Below are 27,907 nucleotides of genomic sequence, written 5' to 3' on the forward strand. Positions count from 1 at the left end.
TGGAAATTCCACAAAAGCAGCAAAAGGTGATCTACAGAAAAAACAAACACACAAACAAACAAATACGTACCTTTTTTTAGGTGAAGGAGGTAGGGGAAGGCATGTGCTTTTCTTTTCTGTAATGTTTTCTATTTTTAGCCACTCGCATACGTGACTTTGACTAAATTTTTTTTAAAAAAAATAAAAGATCCTCGATAAAACCACTATTTAGATCACTAGGATTTTACTCAAGTTTTACCAGGCCTTACAATGGTGTGTTGAGACCACTGCAGCTGGGCTTACAGTGTGTTTACTTTATTTTAATCTTAGTAAAGTCATGTTTAAACTCTTCAAGTGCACTAGTCATTTTTATGATTCTGGAAAGCTGTCCAATTCTGATTTGTTGTAAACAGAATAAAATAGCTTGATGATCATTCTAGATCTTCAGAATATGGGACTTCACAACAACAACAAAAAAGGTGATTTTTTTAAAGGTTCACATTTCATAGAACAGTTAAATGCAGGCACAAGTATCCCAGAACATTGGAGTCTATGAAATACAATCAATTCTTAGACAGAAAAGGCGCAAATCTTCACTTCTTCAGGAGAGCTTTATAACACTGAAAAAAATTAACTGATAAGCATAATTAGCCAAAAAGCTTAAGGAAACAGCGCAGACTATTATGCCCATGGTTAAGTTTAATTATGAAAAACAATCTGGAAAGTGTTGTTGTGCTGAAACATTTACTAAGCACAGTCAGCAGAGTAAGGACCCCAGCACATGCCTGGGAACCCTGATCAAGGAGATGAGGCTAATGAGCATGATGCTAATTAGGGCTCCAGCCACTCAGGAGCCAGCAGTGGGGAAGCAAGTGGCAGCGCCTACAGTCAACAAGCAGAGCCATCCAAAGAATTCAGCTAATGGAGCATGGCAGGAAGACAACAGTGCAGCACGGGTTACATTTTTAATGGAAAAAAGTAAGCCAGGGACAACTCCTCTTTACTGACGCCATTGTCTTTAAGTGACTGATAGAGAAAGACAAATAGCTGTGTAGATCCTGCTTTAAATTTTATAGTCAACAGCTTCCCTAAACAGCAGTGGGAATGAAAAATTCCCAGAGAGCCAAAAACAATGTTTTTCATTTAAAATCGGTTTTAAAATATTTTTCTTACAAGCCTACAAGGAAAATGGAGATAAGTTCAGAATATTGCGTTTATTTTCGAATCCGGACTATGCCACAAGTCATTAAGTAAAACACTAAATAAATCATCATCATATAACCCCAGCCCCGTTACTCCCTCAGGCACACACTCTGTCTCTCTCACATGTAGACACGCAACCCTTTAAGGCATCTTGTTTACTCCCCTGAAGCATGGCTGTCTCAAATTTGTAATTGCTCATCCCTACAAGATCTTACCCAGCATGGCTTGGCCTTCTGAAAGGCTCGGAACATGCTTGATTGATTACACTGTTCATTCATTAAATTTTATTCAGACTTGGACTGGCCCAAATTCCTTAAAGCAATTCTCCTTCCTCTGGTTCACGTCAAAATAAAAGCTCCTGCTAGCATTTATTCATGTCTTTAGACACTTCCAGAAATGTCAGGATTTCAGGTAATCTCTCATATTCCTATATTTTTAAGACAAACGTTTCTGTTGTTGTTTGATATAGCCTATTCCTAAAAAAGAGTAGTAGTGAAATAAATATTCCCGGGGTGGAAGCAGCCCAACTGAAGCATATAAATCAGACAGCAAACCCAGAGCTGGTTGACAGAGGGAAGACAACCAGGTAAGTCTATCAAATTTCATTTGAGTTTCCCAGAAAATAAGCATATAAAACAAACAAAAGCCAGAAATTGTCCAGGGAGGAATTCTAAAGGACTGAACCACTATGCTCCAATCAATGTAGACGGCGATAAGAATTCACAGAACTTTCGGACCAGCCAGGATTAGGCAGGTGATTTGGAACGGGGGCTATAGTTGCTCCTTCCTCACATTATTTTACTGTCCTAATAATTCAGCCCATTGTTGCCTCTGTCCACCCACCTACCCCTCTCACACATGCCCACCCCCCACGGAGAAGTAAATGGTAAAGCTAGTTTTCCATTCTGTACAGACCCAGGCATAGAAATCCACCTGGGGTGCTCCTTTCAGATCTGAAAACTTGGGGAAAGCATGTATCTGATGTGTCTCCTATCCACTGTGCGTCAGGCCCCTCAGCTGGACCAGACCACCTACTGCTCCCTGCAGGTTCTCAGAGTACAACATCCAAGCCAAAATGCACGGCCATCTCTGAACTCTTGCCTGTGTCCTTGACTCCTACCCCCCAGCCTTCTGCTCCTTGCACTTGGTTTTGAATTGGTCTCTGGTGACAGACATTCGGCACACCTCACCCCTAGCTCTCAACATCCCCACATCGCAGATATGTGAAATATCACCTAACCAGAGGCTGCCTGCAATGGTGCGAGCCAGGGTGGGGAATATCCGGTTTGCAGGCCATATACGGCCCTTGAAATCATTTGGTCTGGCTCTGCCAAGGCCTCCTCAAAGAGCAGCAGTTCCAGCCATCACATTAGGGGTGAGTTAATTAAATGTTTGACCAAATATAGCAGGTTAATTTTTAAGTTGATAATTTCGGATGGCCCGTGAATGATGTTATAAATATCCAAATGCCCCTTGGCAGAAAAAAGGTTCCCCACCCCTGGAGGGAAGATTATATTTTTATCAGACAACTTAAACACTGTCAGTTTTCATTTTTACATTGACTGCAAGGTGGCTCACAGCGAAATCTAATGTTCACTTGAATGAGACACTTTTATTTGGGTTTCCCAACAGAACAATCCCTTGTCTCCTGTTTGACCTCTGATGTCTCTTAGTTTGAGCATGCCAACTGTCACAGCATTTCCTAGAAACAGATGATAAATAACAAGAGTACATGTCTTTCTGTTTCAGAGGAATGATACAGTTTTAGAAGCAGAAGAGCCCTTAGCAGTCATATACCCCAATATTTCCCAAATGCCAGTCCACAGGTCAGTTCTGAGCAGCTAACAGATACTGCTCAGGAGAGAAACGAGAAAGAGGCAGGAAAAGAAGAGTGTTTTTATAATGCTCTATACATACAACCTAGAGACAAATTTGTGGCATCCTACTTTTTTAGTATTAAAATATTTCTTCTCTCATGAAATGATGTTAGATGGTACTTAATTTTTGAAAATAAACCTTTAATTATGAAAAATTTTAAACACAGAATAGTATGCAAATGTACAGTAAACTTTCATGTGCTCATTCAGCTTTAACAATTATCAACTATGTTTATAAACAGCCTTCCAAATATAGTAAAAACTGATCCTGAATTTTTTTCCTATTCTACAAAATCTGTAAGTGTGGGAACAACTAGGCTGGGCCAGCCTTTACATTCTACAATAAGGACACGGAGAACAGCAGCGATCAGCGCATCTGTACCCTGCTGGGCAGCTGGTAAAGTGCAGAACTGACACATCTGGTGAGTAGACACCGATCCTGATCCCTTTGCACCTGGCAGAGTTCAGGTGAGGCACACCCGAGACCTACAGAAGATGGCTTTTTCCCCTGCCCGTGTTATCTCATACACAGTGCTGAGATCACGCAGCCACAACCAGGACAAAGGGAAAAAACAATCATCTAAAACCAAAGCAGACTTCATCTCATGCTAGAGCAACTGCGTGCCACCCCTGGAGAGCTCCAGGGACTACCAAGCAGTTTCAGTGCAAAGGCTATTGAAGTTTCTGCATTATTTCCTTATCTAGCACTTAAAAAAAAAAGTTTATGAAGCAAACATATGTGAGTGAATGAGTATTCATGCAATAAAGTGAAAAAGCAGCTACTCACCCTCTCTTATAAACCCCACCATCACTCCACCAACTACCAGGTGGAGTATTAAATTGAAACGGAAGTAAAAGACTGGACAAGTACCCTCCTGCCTCACAGAACCATGGTAAAAAGCAAACAAGACAGTAGAAGCGACAGTGTGTTAACACTTTATAAAACTTTACCAATGCAGAGGTGGCCAATGGGTAAGAATAAAATACTACATGTTTCTTAAAGGACTCACCTAAATTCTCAGATTATGGAGAGTCTGTTTCCCTGAAGATATTCTGAAGCATCTGAGAAGTCTTCAGCAGCAATAACTAAAATAACAATAAAAACCATCAGAATCAAGTAATGTTACAGACATCAGTTTTTGGGGGAAAAAAATCTCAATCTATACATTTGGTCATTTCCCCCTCACTAATCATGAAAGGAAATAACTCAGGAAACAATGAATTTCCGCTGCAACACATGGGCTGGGAATTTTCTTTACCAACAGGGAATTGAGGTCCCAAGACACTTATTTCAAAGACCAAAATTATGTTACTGTTGGCAAAGAGGCGAAACACACTATTTTCTTCCCTGTGGTAGAAATGCTTAATGGCTTTGAATTTAAACAAAGACCAGATATATACATCCCCCTCCCTGCCCCCACCAATGTTTAAAACCAAAATCTCAAGCACTACAAATTAACCTACGTTGGCTCTTCCCAGCTTACTCGTTTTTTTCCTACTTAGTTCCTTTAGCAGGGCTGTGAAGGAAGGGGTCCTCTCCTGCTTCAACTGTTCCCACTTCATTCCCAGTTCTACGCGGCACTGAAAACTGACTGTTTAACACCTTACTCCATGGAAAACCAGTTTCAAGCAGAGAAGCACTATAATCAATTGTAGAAATCAACGAAATGAGCCAGCCACAGCTAACAAGCATAAGTTCGAGCGAGAGAGTACATATGAATCGATGAACCAGAGTAAATATCCAGGTGCAGAACCAGGTATCCCTATGAAACAGACCAACCACAAGTAATTAGATCTGGGTAGGTAGGTATGTGAGACTAGTTAATAAATGGTGTTGATCTGCTATTTAAGAGGAAGGGAAAATCTAGCTCTATGTATGATAAATATAAACTCAAAATAGAATCAAATGAATACTAGAAGAATATACAGATAAAAAGTTGTATAATATAGGGATAGAAAAGGCCTTTCTTTATCTCATACCCTTTGGGACAGTATGGAAGGACCTGGAGAATATTATGCTAAGCGAAATAAGCCAGGCAGAGAAAGACAAACATCACATGATCTCGCTTATATGTGGAATCTAAAGAACTTAATAAACTGATGAACAGAAATGATTCAATGACATGGAAGTATGGATCAGACTGATGAATGTCAGAGGGATGGAGGAGGGCGGGTGGGAGGAGGGGGAGAGAGTAACCAAAGAATTCATATGCATATATGCACAACCCAAGGACACGGACAATGGTGGGGAGAGAGACTGGGGAGGAGGGTGGGACGGGGTGAAATGGGTCATTGGGGAGAAAAAGGGGCATCTGTAATATTTTTAACAAAAATAAAAAACTAACAAGTTGAAAATAAATAAATAAAAATAAATTTTAAAAAAAGAAAAGGCCTTTCTTTTTAAACGTGACATCATGACATCAAAATCTGAAACTACAAAGGACCGAGACATGTGGCTGGCTACATTTTTTAAAATCTCAAATATATGAATGGCAAAAACAAATAAAAAATAAAAACCAAGAACAAACACTGATATTTTCATCAAAAGATAAAATAAAAAGCTAGCTAAAATATTTATACAAGAAACCTATCCTTATTACGCAAAAATGTTTTAAAAACCAATAAGGAGATCAATACTCCCCTCAAAATGGACAAAGCAAATTAATAAACCTTCCATAAGAAAGTTTACTCAACTATACTAGTAATGAACAAAACACAACTTTAGACCATTGACATCCTATTTAACACTTAACTGACATTCACCAGAGACTGGCAACAGCCAATGTTATGGACATATCCCACCACGTAGCCACTTAGGCAATTATGTCAGCACGCAAAATGGCACGCTCTTTGACCCAGCAATCCTGTTTCCAAATAAGCTACTCAAAGTAGATTACTGTGTAAGCAAAAGGTGGATATACATAACACTGTTTATAATTATGAGAAAAAATAAATAAATGCCCTAAAGGCCCACAAATAGACATGTTAAATAAACTACTTAGACACTGAAAGTCACAGAGGTCTGTATTTACTGTTATGAAAAGGCATCCATGATATACTTCTGAGTGAATAAAACAGGTAAATGACCACAAACAGTTGATTCCATTTGTGTGTGTGCAGGTACATGTGTGTGCGCGCGCGCGCGTGTGTGTGTGTGTGTGTGCGTTTTCCTGGATGTCCTAAGAAATGTCAAGAAGAATGTTTATCAAAATAGTTATGATTACCCCCAATTATCAGAATTTTTACTTTGTTTATACTATTAGAATTTCATGGACTGTACATGAATTCTTTTTCCAAAGAATAGGATTGAGCTATTTTTAAATCTCACGTTCCTATGTAAAGCGATGAACTGCATAGATTTCCAGTTTCCTCGTCTGTCAGCTTTTATCTTACTTCAGTAAGGTTTGTGTCACACATGTGCTTGTGGTGAACACTGGTTAGAGTTCCCATCCTGATCCCCAGGTCCTGTTCACTCCCCAGTGCCTTTGGGTTCCTAAGACATACCTGTATCCTTATTATAATTCTCTTTTCCTTAAGCTAGCTCAAGAGAAATTGTTGCTTGTGACCGAAGGAGACCCAGTAATACAGAGCTTTTTATTGCCTACCTTCTCAAACTCTCCATCCCATTTGAAAACAGAACAATAGTAATCACATACTGTTTATGACCTGCGGCTGAAGTAATCCAAGCAAGAAGCTTAGAGCTAGTATAACAAAGGCAAAAAAACTATTTAAAGAGATAGGTAAACTCCTTCCTGACTAATAAGAGAATCAATGAAAAGGGCATTTGAGTAAGAACAAAGGGGAAATACTTGTCCAGATGGGCTATTTCTACGGTTAAAATATTCTCCATTATAACATTCTTAACCACTCCAAGGATTTATTTTTATTGGGTTATATTTATATATGAAGAGGTTTTTTTTTTTTCTATTTGAACAATGAGATACATAAATGTATTCCCATAATGGGCCCATTATATTCAGTTTCTCTCCAGCAAACAAATTTATTCTTTGCATTGCCCTATTTTTAAAGGTTCAGAAGTTACATGTAATACATGAATCCTCATAATACCATAATTATAAACCTGGTTACAAAGCCACAATCCCTTGTAGATGCACAAATCCCTCTATAGGTGTGTTGATGTAAAGTACAAATCTAGTTAATCCCCCCTTCATCTCCAGGAGGCTCCCTCTCCCCCTCAAAATCTCCCTAGATGGTAGACAACGGACAAGAACCACTATCCAATATCAAAGAGGAGCAATCATGAGACTTAACTAAGTATCTCTGTCTCCAAAGCATAACTCAGACAAGCCCACAGGCCACCAAGGCCAACCATAGCCCTCTGTTCGGACCCCTCCTCAGAGCAAGGGGATCTTTCTCAGTGGATGGAAGGCGAGCCAGGCAAGTTCATATTTGAGGCTGAGATGTACTAGAATTTAAGAGGCAAAAACACTGCATTTAGGGGAGGCAATAACACAGTGGTTAAAAGTAGTGACTGATCCTGGTTCTGTCATTTACTAATCATTTGGCCTTGGGGTGCTTTAACCTCTCTGTACTTCAGTTTCCTCCCCTGTAGTAATGCCCAGCAAAAGAGCTGCTGTGAGGATTAAAAGAGATCATGTACCTAAAGCAATGAGCAATAAGGCTCAATAGTCAAACACAGTCTTGCTTGAGCTCCAGCTCAGGGGGAGCGGTGATGGAACAGCCCATTGTTGCCTACAGATCCCTGGAACAGAACACATTCTTGTGGAGACTGTTAATACGTAAAATGCTTATTATAAACATGGATAAGACCCTTCCAATTAAGTAAAAACTTCTTCTAAAGGTACCAGAAGTTTGTTATTATTATTTTTTAATCCTCACCAGAGGATATTTTTTCCACTGCTTTTCAGAAAGAGTGGAAGAGGGAGAGAGAGAGTGGAAGGGGGAGAGAGTATGGAAGGGGGAGAGAGAGTGGAACGGGGAGAGAGAGAAAGAGAAACACTGATGTGAGAGAGACATCAATCAATCAGTTGCCTCTTGCACTTGCCCTGACTGGGGCCAGGGACTGAGCCTGCAACCAAAGTATGTGCCCTTGACTGGACTTGAACCCAAGACCTTTCAAGTCCACAGGCTGGTGCTCTAACCACTGAGCAAAACCAACTAGGGCAGGAGTTTGTTATTTAAAGGAACCTTGGCTTTAATTAAAGTAGCCTTCTCCAGATCATCATAGAATAAATCATTTGGCAGCTCCTGCATTGTACCTTTTCTGGAGTATTTTGAGAGGCATAGGTAAATGTGACCAAAGAGCACCAAAAGCTATTGACTAAAACACCTGTCACCAACAGCAGGACATTAGGGCATGCCAGGCCACCTCCTACTCACTTGGGAAGCTTGAACACACTTCTCACAGTCCCAGGTCACTCACCATCAGAACAGAGATGGTAATACTTGGCTATTTTAGATGTGGAAATGAAATGAGAGAGTATAGGTCAAGTTCTCAACACAATGCCTAAAGCCCAGTAAGTATCCAGTAAACGGTACATCTACTATTAGACTATCACTTAACAGCATTAAAGAAACAAAACACACATTAAGTAATGTGATTAAGACCATACAAGGCACGTCCTCACAGTAAGCAGGTTATGGACTCTTGTTTTCCACATTTCACTTGGCATGATCCCCACAGGAATGTGAGGCCAAGTTGAAGGGGACCTGAGGCAGCAAGGGGGTCTCCAGCTATAAAGGGTCTGTATGATGCATGTGGCTGAAATCTCACTATGTGGTACAGATCCCAAGCAACCAAGAACACATTTGTCCCAAGACTTCTTCAAAAAGCAGGCAAGGGTGTAACAGCACACTCGAGCTTTGCCCTAACACCATCTGCACAGGCATAAAAATCAGAAGATGGGCCCATGTGGGCATCATCTCAAGAGATTTTTGCTGCCCAAAGTTAACAAAAGTGCTTTTATAACATAAGACACAGTAAAGCAGAAAAAATCCACTAAATTTAGCTAAATTGATGAGCCAAGTAGACCTGTCTTAGCTTGAAGTTATCATTAATATTTGACATATTACTAATTGGTCAAAATCATAAAATCCAAGAAGGAAAGAAATAAACCAGCTAGTTCTTCAGTAGCCTGAAAATAGAGATGGAAAGAACCAAGGAGAAAACAGAGGAGAAATTATAAAAACAAAATTCCCTCAACTTTCTCCAGCTTCCACCATTTGCCAAGGATTTGTCTTACGTATTTTCTCTGAAACCTTGAGAACTTTTTCACTGAAAAAGCTGAACGATTGGAGTCCAGCTCTGCTAGGTCTGAAGATATCTGATTCCAAATTCTCTTTTCATGGCTTCCCCTTCTTGATTTTCCAGCTAAAGGCTGGGTGCTAGGGACTGGGGTCAAAGGAAACTCAACAAAGCACGAGCTAGAAGCATCAATGCCAAGGCCTTTGGAAGTGAGAAATAATATGCTACCTTACCCTTCACAAGACAAAGAAAGAAAAAAGCTCCAGAAATCCCTTTCTAGTCCTCTAAAGGCAGCATTCCAGCAAACTAGGAAGAAGGGGTGTTACATGCAAAACAAGACTCTCATAAATGTGGGAAATGCTGATACAAACAAAATTAAGGAGCTTCTCTAATGCAGCACATTGTATACACTCCAGTGTGATAATGTTGAAAAATAAATGGCTCCGGCCTTATTTGTACAGATTCCTTTACTTTTGATGTCTACATCTTGGGAGAAATGCCCTACACAACACTTGGAAAAAAATAACGGTATAATTAGTTATTTTATGCAAATGATTACTGAAGGCTCACTGTGCCCTACAACACTCACAATTACATAACTAAGCCCAAAGCCCCTAAGAGATCAGTTAATGGTGTGATGTTAATGCAAAGTAGTATGAAAGGCTGTTTACTAGGAGGGCAAGAGAGGCTATAACTATACCCCTTTACTTCACTCAGTCTTTATGTGCTTTCCACAACTCAGAAAACAGATGCCGTTAATTCCTCATTGTTCCATACCTCAGTTTCCCTTCTCTCAAAATTTTAAACACACTTATAATAAAGCGCAATTAGCAATATGGGCAACTAGAACGTAAGCTTCATGAGAACAGAAACTATACTTCGTACAGGACTATAGCCCCAGCCCTTGAACAGTGTGGGTGCACGAATGCTCCAAAAAGATTTAACAATATGCATAGAGGAATCAATAAACAAGCTTACATAAGTGTATCATTAACTTGTTATTTTATAAACTGGCCAAAATATATATTCTAGTTTTATATTTTAAGTTGACTTTGAAATGCTCGCTCTAAAGCAATTCATATTTCTCTATTTTTCTCAAAAAGTTTTATTTTTCCTATTTCACTCCCACCAAAATCTCCCATGCTTTGCAACTCCCCTGCTCCACACACACAAAAAGGTAATTTTTTTTTTTATGACTTCTGGGTTAGTAGGGAATTTCTGTCTCTAGACCAAGTACCAGATTCTGTACATTATTACAGCCAATTATTTTCAATAAAAACCAAATTAACTAACATTCAAAAGACTAGGAATTTCAATTAATCAGAGCTATGCAGAGATTCTCCATTGGGAGTAGGAAGAGGAAACACATTTATCTTCTATAAAGCAACTATACACAAATAAGCTTTTATCACCAATTTGCTGAAGAAAGCAACTGAGCATGGAATACAGATATCAAGAAATAATCTATACCATTAATTTCAATATTCTGAACATAATGTTTAAAATCACCCTGAGATGTTGCAACATCCTCAAATGGACAAATAAAAGATGTTTTTGCTCAACTCAATTCACTATGACAAAATCTGACAACACATTTTAGAAAAATTTGTAGCCCTTGTTTGTTTGTTTTAAGGGAAGGGGGTGAGAAGAGCAAGAAAATACTGCTCTAGTTTCACCTTGGTCATTCAGAAAAGTCAATGAAATAGATTTTTCCCCACCCCATGCCCCCTACAAAGCAGGTAGTGGCCAGGGTGTTCCTATGTGCAGTTCCCAAATTTGACTGAGCTATCTTTCCATCTACTGCAGCATTCCTGCCCAGCCCCAGCTGTGCACCAGAGTCAACAGGCTAGGAAGTCATCTGAGTTGTATCCTCAGCTCCCACCCCACAAAGATCTCCAGGGCCGGCTACCTTGTCCTGCCCTAGCAGCCTGTGGTCCAGCACTGCTGAGTCAGCACTCCTCCTTGACCTCCATCCCCCTATTCATCTGGCTGCCCACCAAGCTCAATCTATTCCAGGGAGACTTCAATGGTCACATTTTTATTCCTGCATTTACCGTATTATGTTGAAACAATCTATTTAAGTGTCCACATTCCCCACTAGACTGTGAGCTCCTAGAAGGTAAGCACTGTAGCTTCCCCCATAGTTCTAGTCTCCACTCAGAATCACAGGTCCTAACACACATTAAGTGCTCAATAAATGACTGAAGAATTAACAAATATATCTTGTATGTCTAGTAACTCCAAGACACTGGAGATTGAAGTAGGAGGCTTCCAGAACCTTGGGTACAACGGCAGGGTCAGAATGGGTTGTGTGTTGTGTGTACATGCAGACACATGCTACCTCATTCTATATAGGGTCATCTTCCCTAGCACTTGAAGGTCAAGGCCCCAGCTAGACTCCCCTTTCCTCTCTTGGACCCAGGGACTGACCAATTACTCTTCAGCCACAAACCTTGTGTCTTTGAATAAGCTTCTTTCTTGTTTGGCCTGTTGTCAATCAGGGAATCACATCAATTCACATTTATGCCTTCTTTCCCATACAAAAAGCAAACAAAGGCTTTATGAGGTATCACGATTCAAGAATGAGACAAATTAAGTCCCACCTATAAGCTATTCCCCCATTCCTAAAGCTTTCAGCACATCTGACTGCTACTCTCACTCACGCAGGCCAACTAGGACCCTGTGGGAAAGCACAAAGTCGCACAAAGTACTGTAGAACCTGATACACGCAATAGGCAAGCGCTTTTCATCACCTATCTGAGCATTCCTCTTGGGAGGGGAAGGCGAGAAGCTGCAGTAGAGAGGGCAAGAACGTACATCCAGACAGTGTAATGTCACTCCGCTGGAAAAAGAAATGAGCCAGGAAAAGACATGATGGAAGTTTAAATACATATTACTAAGTGAAAGAAGCCAATATGAAATGGCTACATATTGTATGATTCCAACCATATGACACCGTAGAAAAGGCGAAACTATGGCAACAGTTAAAAGGCCAATGGCTGCCAGAGGTTAGGGAGGAGGGAGAAATAGGATGAGCACAGATTTTTAAGGCAGTGAAATTATTCTGTATAACACTATTATGGTGGGTACATGTCATTACACATCTGTCCAAACCCACATACAGTAATGTCCAACACTAAGAGTGGGCCCTAATGCAAACTATGGACTTTGGGTGACGTGTCAATGTAGGTTCATCAACTGTAACAAATGCACCACGTAGGTGTGGGGTGTTGACAGTGGGGAGGCCCTGCGCGTTTGGAGAATGGGTATGTGGGAACTGTCCGTACTTTCTGCTCAGTTTTCTTGTGAATCTAAAGCTGCTTTAAAAATAAAATCTATGAACATATAAACAAACAAAAACAAGCAAGAAGTGAAAGGTGAGATGCAGCACTGCACACGCCCCCCCCCCCCCCCCCCCAGGGACCGAAGCGAGAGAAACTCTCATGGGGCCCTGTCCACTGCAGGGCAGAGCCTGGGGAGAAGCTTCGAGTGAGACGTGGTGGGCTTGGCTCCGGGCAGCAGCAACCGAAGATCTGGGGTCCTCCTGGCCAGCTGGACATCACTTGCGTATGTCAGAATCATCAGGTTGGACAGGGGCTGCCCATGCGGACCTCCAACCTCCTAGAACAACCCTGAGAAGTTACAGCCTCCACTTTTATTCTCACTGCCACCTCAACCTTGAATTTGAGGGCTACTCCTCCATACTGGCACCTGGAGAACTGCTTCTGCAGTGAAAGGCACTATCCAGCTGAAGGAGATGAGGAGAAATACGACTTCCTCAGGGGTAAACCACCCGGTTTTCCTGACCAGTGGAAAATGCAGCAGCTGTAATGGAACCCTCCAGGACTGCAGCCAGGAGAGGGAGTGGGCCTCCTCTTTAGGAGACATGCTAACCCCCTGTGAATGTACCTAATCGCTCCTTCCTCCAGCCCTCAGGGTCTGGTTGCTTGAGTGCTGTGAGCCCACATATGACCACATAAAAGCGATGGGGAGAAAGAATCCAAGGGCACCATGAAATTTTATCAGCCTCTGGGCAACCTAAAATAGATGATCAGAAACAAGAACACAGGGTCATTTGGGAAGATGGTTTGGCTAATCAAGAACAAATTAGCTACTCAGGTATACATAATGTGGAAATCAGGGATGTATTTTTTTATAAGTAAGAGCCTGTCGTCGCTTGACTCTGATTAGCAGCTATTGTATCCTTCAAAGTTCAGCTTTCAAAAGCAATTTTGCTGCCCTAATATCTCTTACTACGTGCAATCTGGTCTTCATAAATTGCCACCTGATATGTTTTCCAAAAAGCTAAATTCCCCTCCTCTTTCCTCATCCAGCCAATGGTTTTGATATATTTCATTCAAAACTGAATCCCCCCCCACCCATCCACCAGTTTGTCACTGAAACTTCCTCCTCTCTCAGAACATTCTGAAAATTAATTCTCCTTAGCCATGTGTCTCCTTCCTGTCCCCAATCTGTCATTCCAAGTTACCCCTTTTCCAAGCAGCCTCCCTTCCCCTGTGGTTCCCCCTTCACTTGCCATTCTCTGAATTCTCATAGGTCTTACAGATTTCTGCAGAATTTGGCAATACATTATATCATGTGGTATTCCTTCTAATACTGGTTCCACAGGGCTCTATGACAACTACACGAGGTACACTCACGTGCCCAGCACAGAGCCTACTGCTGGGTCACCCAAGGCCAGTGGCATCCTGGTTCCCTCCTGCTGAGGCAACATGGGCGTGGGAGTCCTCTGAGCCCACTTCGCTCTATAAAGGCTGGCCAACCTCCCTAAGAGGCTCTCGGGGACCACGTCAGCATAAGGCCTGGGGTAAAATATGCCTGCAACAGATACCGCCTTTTTCCCCTCCCCATGTGTGATGTTGCAGCTCTCTACCTAGAATAAAAGCTCTGTGAGAGCAAGGTAAGACTCACCTCTCCTGTGTTCCTTCCAGGCATTTTCACAGTATGAAATATCCAAGGGATGGTTTTAAAATAATGTTTTCTGGTTAATGGACACGTTATCTTCAGGTGATAGGGTTTCACAACTTTTCTTTACAACTTCATGCACCATATAAATACTTAAAACATTCTCTTAAAATGTTCAAATATGTACAAAATATAGAGAATGTTATAATGAACCTTAAAGTGCTCATCCAACCTCAACAATTATCAATTCATAGCCCATCTTACTTCATCCAGGCCTCCCTTACTCCTTCTGCAGCCCTCACTAGACATTATTTTAAAGCAAATACCAGATATCATACGATTTCCATACAAATATTTTACGAAGCTAGTATTTTTAATCAAAAATGTGTAATAAAGCTGTTTTCACTTAGAAAAAATAAAATTCTATGCCTATCCAATAAAGTTACAACCACCTCTATCTCTGTGTTTCCCAGTGCACACAGCAGGACGCAGGTGACCAAGGAATGACTCCGCAGGCCTGAGCTATGATTCCTGGTGGCACAGGAGCTAGCTGGCTGGCTGGCTGCCCGCCCGTCCCCCAGACCTCTGCTCCCAAGGAGGAAACCAGGGCCTGAGGGCTCTGCTGTTCCCAGCTGGTCTGCTTGGGCACAACTAGGACTTTCTACTTCCCTGTTAGAGATTTCTGTGTCACTCCCAGCACGAGCTGCGCTACCCAGGGTAACTTTGCCTCTACTTGGTCTTTGTCAAAAACAGAATGAATAAATATATATTCAAAAAGCAAAGTCTTTTCCAGGAACAGGCTTCCTCCATATTACCCTTGTATTAAAAAGAAAAATCATTCCACCTATGCAGGTGGCCAGAGGCCTGAGGGCAGGGGATGGCTTCCCAGAGGGTCCACCGCTGTTCTCACTAAGGTAACCATGAAGTCATTTAAAATTATTTTGGAATAAATCATAATTCAAATTTAAAACTACTTGGTAATTGTTCAAGTTATCTACCTCACTGTGGACTTTGATTCTCAATATCCATACTACCCAATATTTTTTTAGTATGTTTTTATTGATTTTTACAGAGAGGAAGGGAGAGGGAAAGAGAGATAGAAATATCTATCAAAAAGAAAGAAAGAGCAATCAGCTGCCTCTTGCACGCCCCTTATTGAGGATTGAACCTGCAACCCAGGCATGTGCCCTGGCTGGGAATCGACCCAGCAGCCTCTTGGTGCATGACACTCAACCAACTGAGCCACACTGGCCAGGCCATACTACCCAATATTACAGCTACGAGCCATGTATGACTGGAGAGGACTTGAAATGTGGCTAATCCAAATGGAGATGTGCAATGAGTATAAAGTCTACAGATTTCAAAGACTTAGTATGAAAAAAAAAGTAAAATACGTTACTAATAACTTTTAAATTTTGAAATGTTAATATTTTGAAAAAATATATTAAAATGAATTTCACCTTTTTAAAAGATAGCTACTAGAGAATTTAAAATTATGTGTGTCCCATATCATAGTTCCAGTACAGTGCTTCCCTAGATCCTAATTCCTTTTCCCAATAGCCTAAATGTGTTTCACATCAACCCCCCATAACTGAAGTTATCTGAGCACAACCCTAAAGCTAAAATTCACTTGGACTTCTTTTTTGAATTACTTTGTATACTTCACCTAACAGTTCCTGCCAATTCCATTAAGATTTAAATATTTAAGTGTTCCAGTAAGACAATCATAGCTACATGGGCATAAATTATCATGTAACCACAGACAGACCCCCTTCAGACTGAGAGTCAAAACATTTAACTGCTAGGCTATTTAAAAAGTGATTCCTGATCCATATTTTTAATCTCACAATCTGAATGTGATAGCATTTCTTCTGGCTATCACAACCTTAGGTGATTTCTACTACATGACAAAGGAGGGCTAGGCCTGCTCCCTAAACCAGGAGGAGAGCCATTCACCGGCCCTCTATCAGTTTCCAGTAGATGAAATAATGAACATCTGATAATCTGAGGGTTAAACACTGACTTTTTAAAAAGGGAAAGTCAAGCAAGCATTACACCTGACCTCTGAGGGTTAGTAGACTTTAAGGTGCTTCCCAGCTGTGTTTTCCTAATGGTCAGCAGGGATCAGAACAAGGGGAAATAATTTGGTTTTAAATAAAAAAGTGATTCCATCATAACTGATGAAGTAAAACTTCCCTTATCTAGCCAGTGAGACCCACAGGGTGCTCTGCCCACAGCCAATTCCTGATTGGTCTACAATAATACAAGTACAGAAATTGAGACTAAACATTTGTAAATTTTTAGAGCAACGTAAAGTAATTTATGCTGATCGAATTAACTTAAAATGTTCTTATATTCTGTATGTCTTTTTTTCCCCCAAATATTTTATTTTTATTGAATTTCACAAAAGTGTGTTAGCCCAAAAGAGATCAGACACCAAATAACTGGTCCTTTCTTTCAGAAACACTACTCTAGACCAACTCACCAGAATCCTCAATTTTCTGGTGATCTCACCCCCTAGTTATAGGAACTGGGGGCAGAGGGTAACAAAAGGGGAAAGGGAACTGCATTTGTACATTTTTAGAAACAAAAAAAGAACCACTTGGGGAGGGGGAAGTAAAACAGAACTATTTCCATGACATAGCTAAGATTAGGATTTATAACACTATAATATTTTTACACCTACAACTGCATATTTCTTCTATTATAACACCACAGATTATAAACCACACTGTGATATAATACAGTGTTGATGGGTCCTGATCTCAGAAATATTCAAATATATAAAAACTAAAGTTCACATGTGGAATGATTACACCTCAACTAAACAAAAATGTCAAGTGTTAATTACACACACACACTCATGCACATACAATTAAATAATGATGTTTTTTAAAAGCCTTCCACCAAGTTTAGGTCAAAACCTGAAAATGTCTAGGTGAGTGAGGAATGCATTAGTAAGCACCAACCATGAGCAAAGTGTTCTGAGGGACAGGAAACTGAAGAGGCCTGAAGAATCTACAGTTGAGATGAGAAGATAGGTGACATCCAAAATATCAAGGAGTGGAGAGCTGAGCAGTTTAAGGGTCAAATGACTCACATGACAGTCACTTCATTCAGTTCAATGCTCCTTTCTCAACCCTACGTCAGCCCACGGAGGGCTTTGCTCCATAGTGCCCTTGACCAAAGGTTAAGGGTCTGGGTGCAGAGCCAGGTAGCTGCACTCCCACCCTGCCTGCAGCAGTACCCAGCTGGTTCTGAGCCCAGAAGCTACTTCCCTTCTAAGCCTTGTATCCTCAGTTGTAAAAATGATTAATAATGCATCCCTCAGGGTTATGCAAAGGGTTGGATTTGTTGTGACAAGATTCAGGGATTCGAGTAAGTTGTAGACTGTAGGCTGCAGACTGAAGGGAAGGAGAAGCAGTAACGCAGGGGAAGAGAGGGATTTCTGGAGAAAGGAGGCTTGGGGGAAATTCTTCCACATAAGAGCTCTTCCTTCAGACTGAACACTGGCAGGGAGAGAGGAGGGAAGCTGAGTGGGGCACCTCTGTTTTCCATGTGAGATGGGAGGAGAGTTCTCTATGAAAGTGGGTGCCGAGGAGGGGTGGCGTAAGGGGACTTAAAGTGAGGTGACAGTCTATAAGCTGCCTGAGGAAGCTGAGAATGTATGGACCAGGAGAGAGGACCGAACCAAGGTTGTGGGGTACAATGTGTGTCCCCCAAAGAGGCCATGCTGCTTTCATTCTCAGGGGCTCAGGTGAAGGGCACTGTGGAGCTCAGTCCCTCAGAGGCTGAGTAGAGAAGTGAAAGAGAGCGAGGACAGGAAGAGTTTTGATGAGGAGGTTTCAGTGAGGTTAAAGAGCAGAAAAGGGGGTGCAGACAGGGGGTCGCGATCAGGGTCAACAGAAAATGTCAAGAGGGGCACAATACCTGGGGAAAACACGCCTTGCTCAGGGTATGGTTATGAAAACTGAAAGGCAAGGCCTTACCAGGTCAATCTGGGGGCTGGGTCGTTCATGGGTTCACCCGTAGGGGCGCTGCCAGCTATGAACAGCGGACCCAGGAGTGCAGAGGCTCCTGCTCAGCGCATCAGCTCCCAGGCAAAGCCAGGCACCGACCAGGACAGACAGGGAGGGGCGCGGGAGGAGGAGTGATGGACACCCAGGAGGGGCGATTTCAGGGCGGTGGTGGAGACTCAAGTGCACATGGATCCCTCCTCCAGACCCCAGGGCCCCTGGGAGTGTGGGGGGGCAGCTCCACGGCGCGTCTGGCCAGGGCAACAGAGACGAAGAATCGGGGCCAGGAAAGTAGTCTGGAATGACGATGTTGGGAAGCGGTATTCTGGGCTCTGTTTTGTCACTTGATAGAACTTTTAGCCACTAGGTACTACCTTTTCATGTGCTTGCAGACCGCCGGCTGGTACCGCACATACCGGAATAGGAAAGTTTGGCAGAGAGTAGGTTAAAAAGTCTCGTTTAAGAAAGGGAAATAAAAAGCTGACAGCAGCCCACCGAAAGCAGGTATGTGGGAGGAGCGGCCAGGCAATTCAAGGCACCTGCCAGCTGAGTATTTCCCTTGGAAAATGACTGTGTTCCTTATCAAGCCAGAGAGCCTGGAAGGAAGAACATAACTTACAGAACTAGAAGGAAGGCAGGTACCGATTATGTTCCCACCAGGTGCCAGGCACCAGGTGCAGCAGCTCCACATATCAACACGTTAGACAGAGGAGAACGAAAGATGGTCTCCCGTATCTGCCCTGCCCTTGAGCACCAGGAATAAACAGGAGGGTGCAGTGCACTCAGAGACCTAAGGACACAGCAACCAAGTGCAATGGATACTTAGTATTAAGGCAATTTTAAGTGTAATACTGGTTCACTTGCTTTTAGGGATGATAATAGTTATGTTTTAAAAAGAGCCCCCATCTGCCCGGCCGGCATGGCTCAGCGGTTGAGCGTCGACCTGTGATCCAGGAGATCGCGGTTCAATTCCCAGCAGAGTACATGCCCGGGTTGCGGGCTCGAACCCCAGTCAGGGGCGTGCAAGACGCAGCCGATCAATGACTCTCTCATTGATGTTTCTCTCTCTCCCTCTCCCTTCCTCTCTCTGAAATCAATAAAGATATATTTTATGAAAATAAAATAAAATAAGCCCCAGTCTTTCAGAGTTGCATACTGAAAAATATACAGACGAAACGTGATGCTGAAAGTTTATTTCAAAATAATCACATGAAGATGGACACGTTCTTGATGAAGCAAAATGGGTCATGTATTAATAATCACTGTGTGATGGGTACATGGTGCTCACACTGTTCTATTTCTGTAGATGTTTGCAATTTCCAATTAAAAACCAAAAACAAAAATGGGAGGCAACAAGAAGGTAACATACAATGTTTTTATCCTAATAGTGTTCATATGGTGACATCACTGCAACAAACTCAAAACTGAAACTGTGTTTAAAAGATGAAAATGCTTTAGGCTTTAAAAGGTAGGCTGACAGTTCCACAGGGATAAAGTCCTTTAAGTTTCTAAAGCAGCAAGACCAGCTGGCTGGAGGTACATGCAGTCACGCTTGAGAAGGTCCGGGAACTACATATACCCAAGCAGTGTGTCAATAGGCTAAAGTCGAGACACTCTTGTTCAAGTAAGTTCAATGATGTGTGAAGGGAATATTCAGACTTGTTCAGAGAAGAAGGGAGAGAGGGAGACAAGAAGAGACAGGGAGAAATGACATTGTCTTTTAAGTCTTATTTATATATTTCTACCAATATTCTTTAACCAGATTGGGTGCTTGATGCCATGCCCTCTGGTGTAGTTCCTATTTTGTCCACTAACACTAAAGGGATCAGACACTTGAAAGACTATAACTGCCAGGACCATTATTTGCTTTTTTCCAACGGCCATGTTTACCCAAGATTATTCTGCTCTTGGTGAACTGGAAACCAACTGGCTGTTGACACAGTTGGAACAGAGCCAAGGAATAGTCTGGCACCTTTTCCCAAGGGTGTCGGCAGGGGAATGTGGTCCAAGAAGACCAATCTCTAGAAACCACGTAAGCTTTTGGATGGAACCGCTCTGAAAACAAGTTCTTATCAACAGGTCAATCCTGTTAACATTTTTGGCAGCACTGAAGAGTCTGGAGAAGAGGAAAGAGAAGAGCAGTGGCGTAAGGAAAAGCACGTGGAGGGGGTTCAGTAGGAAGAAGGAAGAGAGGGAACAATGATCATATAAAATTTCAGCAGTGCTTTGACCTGAAGAAGGCAGAAAGGAAAACAAACTCACAAGTAATTATTGCTCCATCAACTGTAGTTTTAAAGCCAGATTATTGACCCTGAAATATAACCCACAACTGACCTCCGCAATGACCAGTAGTAGCTTCTCAGTTGAATTCTGCTCTTTACATTCACATCTGTGGAGTGTTTATATAACACTGGTAACTGAAATTCAGCTGCACTGTCACAGCATGTCTCTCATGTGCCATAGAGCTTCTGTTTTCCACAGCCATTGCCCTTCACCACAAAAATTCAACTGTAGCTATAATTATGACTACCAAGTTCACCTGCTTACATCAGATACAAAGATTTCTGACTATAGACTCTACCAACCTCATATGCGAACACCAAATGCTACCCTTTCAAGAATGTCTGGGCACCAAAGTGTGTCTTAAATGTCCTGGCAGTCCTGAACCCCAAGTGCTTGGGCTAATGGTCTGCCTCTGGTGGGACCTTCCTCAACCTCCCAACTCCTAGAAAGGGTCTGAGGCGTTAGACCCAGAAGGTCAGGCCAGAGAGGCTCCAAGTGTCAATGACTGTGGGATACAAAAGGCCATGTCCGAGCAGACCCTTCAGTCCTCTGATGAGAACACACATCTAATCTCTGGTCTGTAGTGGTTGAATAGTAACCCCCCCCCCCCCCACACACACACACACACAAAGAATACAAGTTCATATCTTAATTCCTATAACCTATGAATGTGACTAGATTTGGAAGATGTGTCATTGCCTATTACATCTTGATATTGAATATACTGAAATGAGATCATCCTAGATTATATGGTTGGGCCTTAAATTCAATGAGAAGTGGCTCTATAAGAGCCAAAAGAGAAGGCCACATGTATATAGAGGTGTATGTTTCAAGTAAAGTAGCCACAAGGCAAGGAATGCCTGGAGCCACTGGAAGTTAAAAGAGATCAGAAATGAGTCTGCCTAGAGCTTTCAGAGGCAGGATGGCTCTGCCAATACCCTGATTTTGGGTGACAGAATAAATTTCTGTTATGAATGAAGGGATGCAAAATTTTCTACTTTGTTATAATGATTATTTTGAGCTGTAAGCAAGTAAAAACAGCAAATGCAGAAAGAGGCTTTCTCAGAACTTCCCTTATCTGCCTAGATAACTCTTCCAGAAAGGAACTCAATTGTATAAATCACCTCCCCGGGACTTTCATCAAGCAGGGAAGACTGACTCATCTCAGGAGGAGAGCAGAGATCAACACCATACCCAGAGGAACTTTTTCGTAAACTATCATATCTCCCATCTTCCTTCAAAAGGCCCATTCACCTCTCCTAAAAATTACTCTCCCCTTTCCTTTTCCCTATTAAGATGGCATTTAAGCCTGAATTCTAAAACTACCTCTTAGAGTACTTGTTTTTGCTGGGCTATCTTCCATGTATACATGAGGTAGACATGTTAATAAACTTCTGATTTTCTCTTGTTAATATTTTATTACGGAGGGCCTCAGGTAAGAATGCAGAAGGGTAGAAGGAAAATTGTTCTTCCTCCCTCCCCCACATAGGCCATCCAGTTTGTGGTAAATGGTTAAGGAAGCCCTGGGAAATTGCTACACGGTTTAACACTGAGCCTGTCTAGCCTCAGCATCTCAGAACAGCCAGGTCAGGGCTCACCTGGGCATCTTTCAGGTGCTCTTCCCACAGCCCCTGAAGAGGTCAGGAACATGAGGCTGGGAGGCATGTCTCCAGCCCTGAAAGAACAGGCCAACGATGTTTTCCAAAGAATGAGCTCTGGGACATGGCCAAGAAAGTGTTTCTGTCTGTCAGAGGCCAAATCACCACCCAAAGAAACAACCCTTCCCAAATGGTCTTTGAGAAAAAACCCAGCATCTTGTGGACCCTCTGATGAGTATCTAACATCATCAACCACTCCTGCTGACATTGGCTCAGCACTTCCCAGGGGCCACACTGTGCTTTCAACAACGTGAAGAGTTTTGATTTCATCATTCTCTACCTTTTCGTTAAATCACAGCCTCTTATGTGTACATGCCTAAAAACATCCTGCAGTGTTACCATGAAACAAGATTACCGCTGTTGGCATGCATCCTGGGAAAATAAAGCACAGAGAGTTGAGTAGTTTGTCCCAGGTCACCTGGCCAGTTGGTGGACAAGCCAGAACTCTGACTGAGAGCTGAGTCCAGAGCCCACACTCTACTCTGCCTCACCTGGGGCCATCAGGTCTGTCCCTTTCTCTCCGCCTTCTCCCTACCAGGTGGTCCTGCCTCAGCCCACTGCAGCAAGGGCCCCATCCCTTGCCCATCCTCAGTCACTGCCCAGCCCCTTTTTCCCTGACAGCCCCCCCCACACACACACACACACTCTATGGAGTTTAACAATAATTAGGTACCTAAATATGCTAATACCCTGGATGGATCTGGGGTTCAGAACTCATTTCAATAGGGGATAGCAACATTTAAGCAGAAAGTTACATCCTAAGAACTACAGTGAACAGGAGAAGAGGGGATCTGGAGGCCCTAAACCAAGTGCCTCATCCATAGTTAACAGTCCCCCATAAAAGCAAGCATCTGGCATTAAGTAAGGTCCTATCATTCTTTCCCAAATGCCACTGCCCTAGGGGAGGCCTTTTTTTTTTTTTATCTCTAACCACTCTGACTCCAACCTCCTTCTGCTCAAACCCACCCTCCTCTGTGGTTCCAGCAGTCTGTAGGTCAAAGGTTTAGAAATCTTTTCAGTCAGTGCTATCTTTTAGGGAAGTACTGTGACAATGTGTTTCAAACATTTTTAAATGCCTCTTCCCTTGAATCACCACTAATCACATGGGTCTATTATCAGGAAATAATCTTAGACGCAGAAAAGCTTCAAAGGGAAGGATGCTAAATGTTCTTTATCCAACTTGGACACAACTCATGATCCAAAAATAGGGGCTGATAAAAGTTTACTGTTTCGTTTCTTTTGGTTACTATAAGCCCAAAAAAATGCTATTTATGAAAACTTGAGAAAATGCTTACTCGATAAGAAGTGGGAAATAAACAGGTAAAAAAAAATGTACTTCTAGCATGATTACAACTATGTCACCTCAAGAAATAAACTAACCAACCAATGCTATGGGGGGAGATTCTGTTAGGAAGTGGTCAAAATACATATTTTCCTTAGTGGTGGGGCTATGAGTGTATTTCTTTTACTTTGAAGTTTTTATACATTTTCTATAATGAATATATATTACAATTAGAGTAGAAGAAAAATAAACTTCATATTAAAAAAAAAAATTTGAGGGTCCCATGGCTACCCGCTGCTTTTTAGAAAAACACTGAACCCTTCACAAATGTGCATTTACTTCCCTGCACCCCATGCACCCTACCTTCTGGCTGCTTTGAGTTCCTTCATATTCCCAGCATCTGCCTTCTACCCTCAACCTCAGTGCCTTTTTTTTTTAAGTATTTTTTTATTGATTTTAGAAAGAGATGAAAGGAGAGGAAGAGGGACATAGAAACATTGATGAGAGAGAAACATCAATCAGCTGCCTTCCGCACTCCCCCTCCTGGGGATCAAGCCCACAACCCAGGCATGTGCCCTGACCGGAAATCAAACCAGTGACCTTTGATGCATGGGGGGGATGCTCAACCACTGAACCACACTGAAACGGGCTCCACCCAGGTGCTTTTACACACACCACTGTATGCTTGCCTTCTCTCTCCTGCTGGGAGGTAGGCCCAAGGGGGCATGGAATTGTATCTGCTCTGAGTCACTCCTGTGACCCCAGTGCCCAGCAAAGTCTCTGGTGCATGCTAAGGGCTCAGTAGGTATTTGTGAAAGGAACAGAGAAGTACTGAAGACCTGCTCCTAGGGAGCCTCCTCCCTAACATTCTCCCTGGCTGCCAGCCTCTCTTAGCTCTCTATGCGCCACCAGGAATTACCGATTCACACTTCTGTTTGCACAGAACACGAAACATACCTGGTCTAATACAACACTTGCCATGTTATATTTTAGTTATTTCTTTACCACGTTGGCAGCAGCCATGCCAGATAAACCATGAACACTGTGCCTGAGAGTTTACGTGTCTTATCTCACTTCCCTGCACAATTCTCTTTATTCTCATTTTACAGATGCAGAAATTGAGGCTTAGAGAGGTAAAATAACACTTAATTCCCACAGCCAGTAAAAGCAGGACTATCTGACTCCTAAGCCCAGGCCTCGACAATGCTATGGCGGAGCCAAAAGCCAGTTTCTATCCATCCTCTGCGGTGGACGGTGAACTTCTTGGGGGCAGGAAATACATGTTGCTGGTCTTTGAAAGCTGGCCAGCACTGCTGCACACAGCAGACAACCCAGTACTTGCAGGTTTGAGGCACAGGAGAATGGCATTAATGTGGGCTGCACTGATTCACTGTGTCAAATAACCCTGGACCCACACAGTTGGAAGTTCAAAGGTCTGCCTTGCAAAGCAAGGGAAATCAAAATAGGTTCATTCATTCCATTTAACACAGGGGTATGAGAGTGATCTAAGGGTGTAAGAGTTGCCAGAGTGCCCCTCAAGCCATCCAGCAGCACTTAATTATGAAGTGGTATGTTAATTGTCGCTCTTAAATACCCATTAGCATAGATCCCCTAAAACTCTCTATTGGGCAATAGTGTCTTCAGTGTGTGTCACAGATCACTTTTCAAAAAGCTCTTTGGGCATATTGTCTGCCAGTGTAGCGCAATTTATTAGATATATACTTTAATATTTTCAAATTTTACCTAAATTGCTCTAAGTTAGGTGACTTTCCATTATTCCAAACTAATGAAATTTTTTACTGTACCAAAAGAACACTGTAATATTTCTCAAAATGACATTTATGAACTTGATTCACCCCTGGCAATCAAGTCAAGCCATGTTGAGAGAAAGTTTTCGCCCTGTTAGCTGGGACATCTCGCAGAACGCAGACGGCTGTGTTTTAACACTTATTAACAGCTTGTCTGGGATTGCTGCTGGTGAATCTCTAGCAAGCAGACACACAAATTAGCAGCTCCTACACGCACCTCTCCTCCTTGGAGCTAATTGCACAGGCGACGAGGGGATATTTATAAGCATTTCTGAGAACACATGTGTCAATGGGGGGAATGCAGCATCTCACATAGCATAGACAATTAATGCACTCAGGAAAAACACAACAGTGTGATTTGTAGGAAAATCTCTAAGGTATATAATGTAGGAGGAGACTGACTTTAGCACGGTCTTCTGTAGTGGTCCCAGAGCTTTCTCATCCATGTCTAAAATCTTCAATTGCAGATTGAAATGAACACTGCCACCACCATGGGAAAAGGCCAACTCAGACCATCCCAGCCAGTGACTCTGATGGTCCTTTCTGTACCTGTCAGCATAGCCTCTCAACCCCACAAGGAAACCAGAAACCTGGGCAGCCTGACTCCTAAGAGTATATGACTTTTATCAAATCTACAGGCTGTCTTATCTGGGGAAACGCCCACCAGACAAGGTATGAGTCTGGGTCACCATCCCACCTCCTACAATCCACGTGGCTAGTTTTTGAGTTTCTGAGGTTCCAGTCCTCATCTGGAAAATAGGACATGTACCACCAACTGAGGACATGTGAACTTATTTCAAACAGACAAAATTAAAATGCTCCCTATGGACTAATTTATTGGCTCAACGAGTTGGAACTGCACACCTGGCACTGGGGGATACAGGAAGGAGTAAGGCAGGTCTCTACCATAGAAGGAGAGACCCACAAATGACTACAATAAAATGTGATGCACACGGGGAGGGGGAGGGATAGGTCATCCAAAATGTTCTAGGTGATACTGGAGGGGAAACCTGAAAGAACCACAGAAGCTTCCCAAAGGAAACCAGGTGAAGCTGACTCTGGAAGGACACCACCCCCCACAGGGCCTGCCCGCCATGGGGAACGGAAGGAGCACCCCCCACCGTGCCGAAACTGGGGGAACAACAAAGCAGTGGGGCCTACTGCACAAGCAGCAGTGTGAACGCGTTTCAACAGAGTGGGAGCGTCTCCGGAGGCCTGGAAGGGGCGGGTGCAGGCGGGAGCGGAGTGGGCAGGCAGGGAAGGGCACCATCACCTGTGTTATTTCACCCTCACTATTCTGCCGTCACCATAAGTCCCAAGCGGAAAGTGAGGGCCATGGGCCACAGGCACCGGGAGTCGTCTCAGTGACCCCTCGCCACAGTTATTGCACTCTTTGCATTTTGAAGTTAAACAAGACATATGGCAGGAAGAGACATGGGGGGGCGGGGGGAGAAACGCTTCAAAATGATTTTAAAATGTTTACTAGACAAAGCTATAATAAACACTTATCTGATATGGGGAATAAATTGGCTCTAGAGGAAAATAAAATCAGAATATATCATTTGTTTATGAGAAAATTTCTCCAGACCATTCAGGTGTACCTATTGGGCGCCAGGTGCTGGGAATTTGAAGATAAATGAAACAGTCTTTGGCCTCAAGGAGCTTATAAAGGAAGGGGGGGTGGAGCATAGCCACATTTAACAGCAATGGTAAGAGCTAAAAAGGCGAACACAAGGCACTCTGTGGCATCTAACAGGGCAGGAGAGAAGACTTGGGGGAGCTTTCTCAAGGAAAAGATGTTTGAAGACTGAAAAGAAAGGTGAGGAAAGGGGAAGGAGGTGAGGAGGGATGGGTACTGCAGGAGGGAGCAATAAGCACGGAATTCCTGAGAGGGGCAGGAGCCTGGCACATGGGAAAACCCCCTAACATCTCGGAAAGGCCAAGGCCAGGGGGTCGGGAATATTCTGGATGGAACTGAGGCAGGAGTGGTAATCTGAAGACTGAGGACAGCAACCGGGCGGCCACCGGGCATGGTCACAGAGAATGATGCCCCTTTTGTATGAGGAGAGCCTTTTTATCCAAGCAGTTTCCTCTCCCCTAGCTCATTAGTGGCTTAGAAATGTTGGCCGTCGTTACTGGAATGTCAGAACCCAGCACGCACTTTCCGCTGAATAATGCAGGAGAGAGTGGAGAATTTAGCCACAGGACTCCCTAAGGAACTTTAACGTAAGGTAAACTCACCTGTAAAATGGTCCCATGGCAGAGACCCTAATTATCCCGAACAAGGCTCTCAGCTCCTCTGGTGACAGCCTTAACTGTTAAGGAGAGAGCTGGAGGAAATGCAGACACACCCGCTGAGGAGGGGCCTCCGTGGGGTGTGTTACATTCCTTTGAAAACAGGGCCCCTGCTATAATTTGTGTAATCAGCCCGGAGATTGGACTGCAGAGCTCCGCTTCCCATTTATTACAATATCGCACCCCTGCCCAGGAAACCCCACCCAGGCTTTTGTTTGGAATTCTCTTCCTTGATTAGGTGTGAGCCCTGCTATTCCCACCCCTCAGAAATAACACGCGGGGCTGATGAAGCTGCAAAGCACAGCACGAGCAGAGCCGACTTCCCAGAATGAGGCCAGGCAGTCCTTTTCTTCT

The 27,907-nt window shown here is 42.9% G+C and overlaps 1 protein-coding gene across 1 annotated transcript in view; it reads right to left on the reverse strand.

Moving 5' to 3' along the window:
• The window catches only part of TLN2 (talin 2), a 391,554-nt gene that overhangs the window by 218,169 nt on the left and 145,478 nt on the right, over positions 1–27,907 (reverse strand). The window contains exon 3 of the mRNA XM_016208572.2: positions 4,070–4,145. The gene's annotated coding sequence lies outside the window, so the exon portion shown is untranslated. The remainder of the gene's footprint in view (positions 1–4,069; positions 4,146–27,907) is intronic.

This window comes from Miniopterus natalensis, chromosome 1 (assembly GCF_054644295.1).
Source record: "Miniopterus natalensis isolate mMinNat1 chromosome 1, mMinNat1.hap1, whole genome shotgun sequence".
Classification (NCBI taxonomy): domain Eukaryota; kingdom Metazoa; phylum Chordata; class Mammalia; order Chiroptera; family Miniopteridae; genus Miniopterus; species Miniopterus natalensis.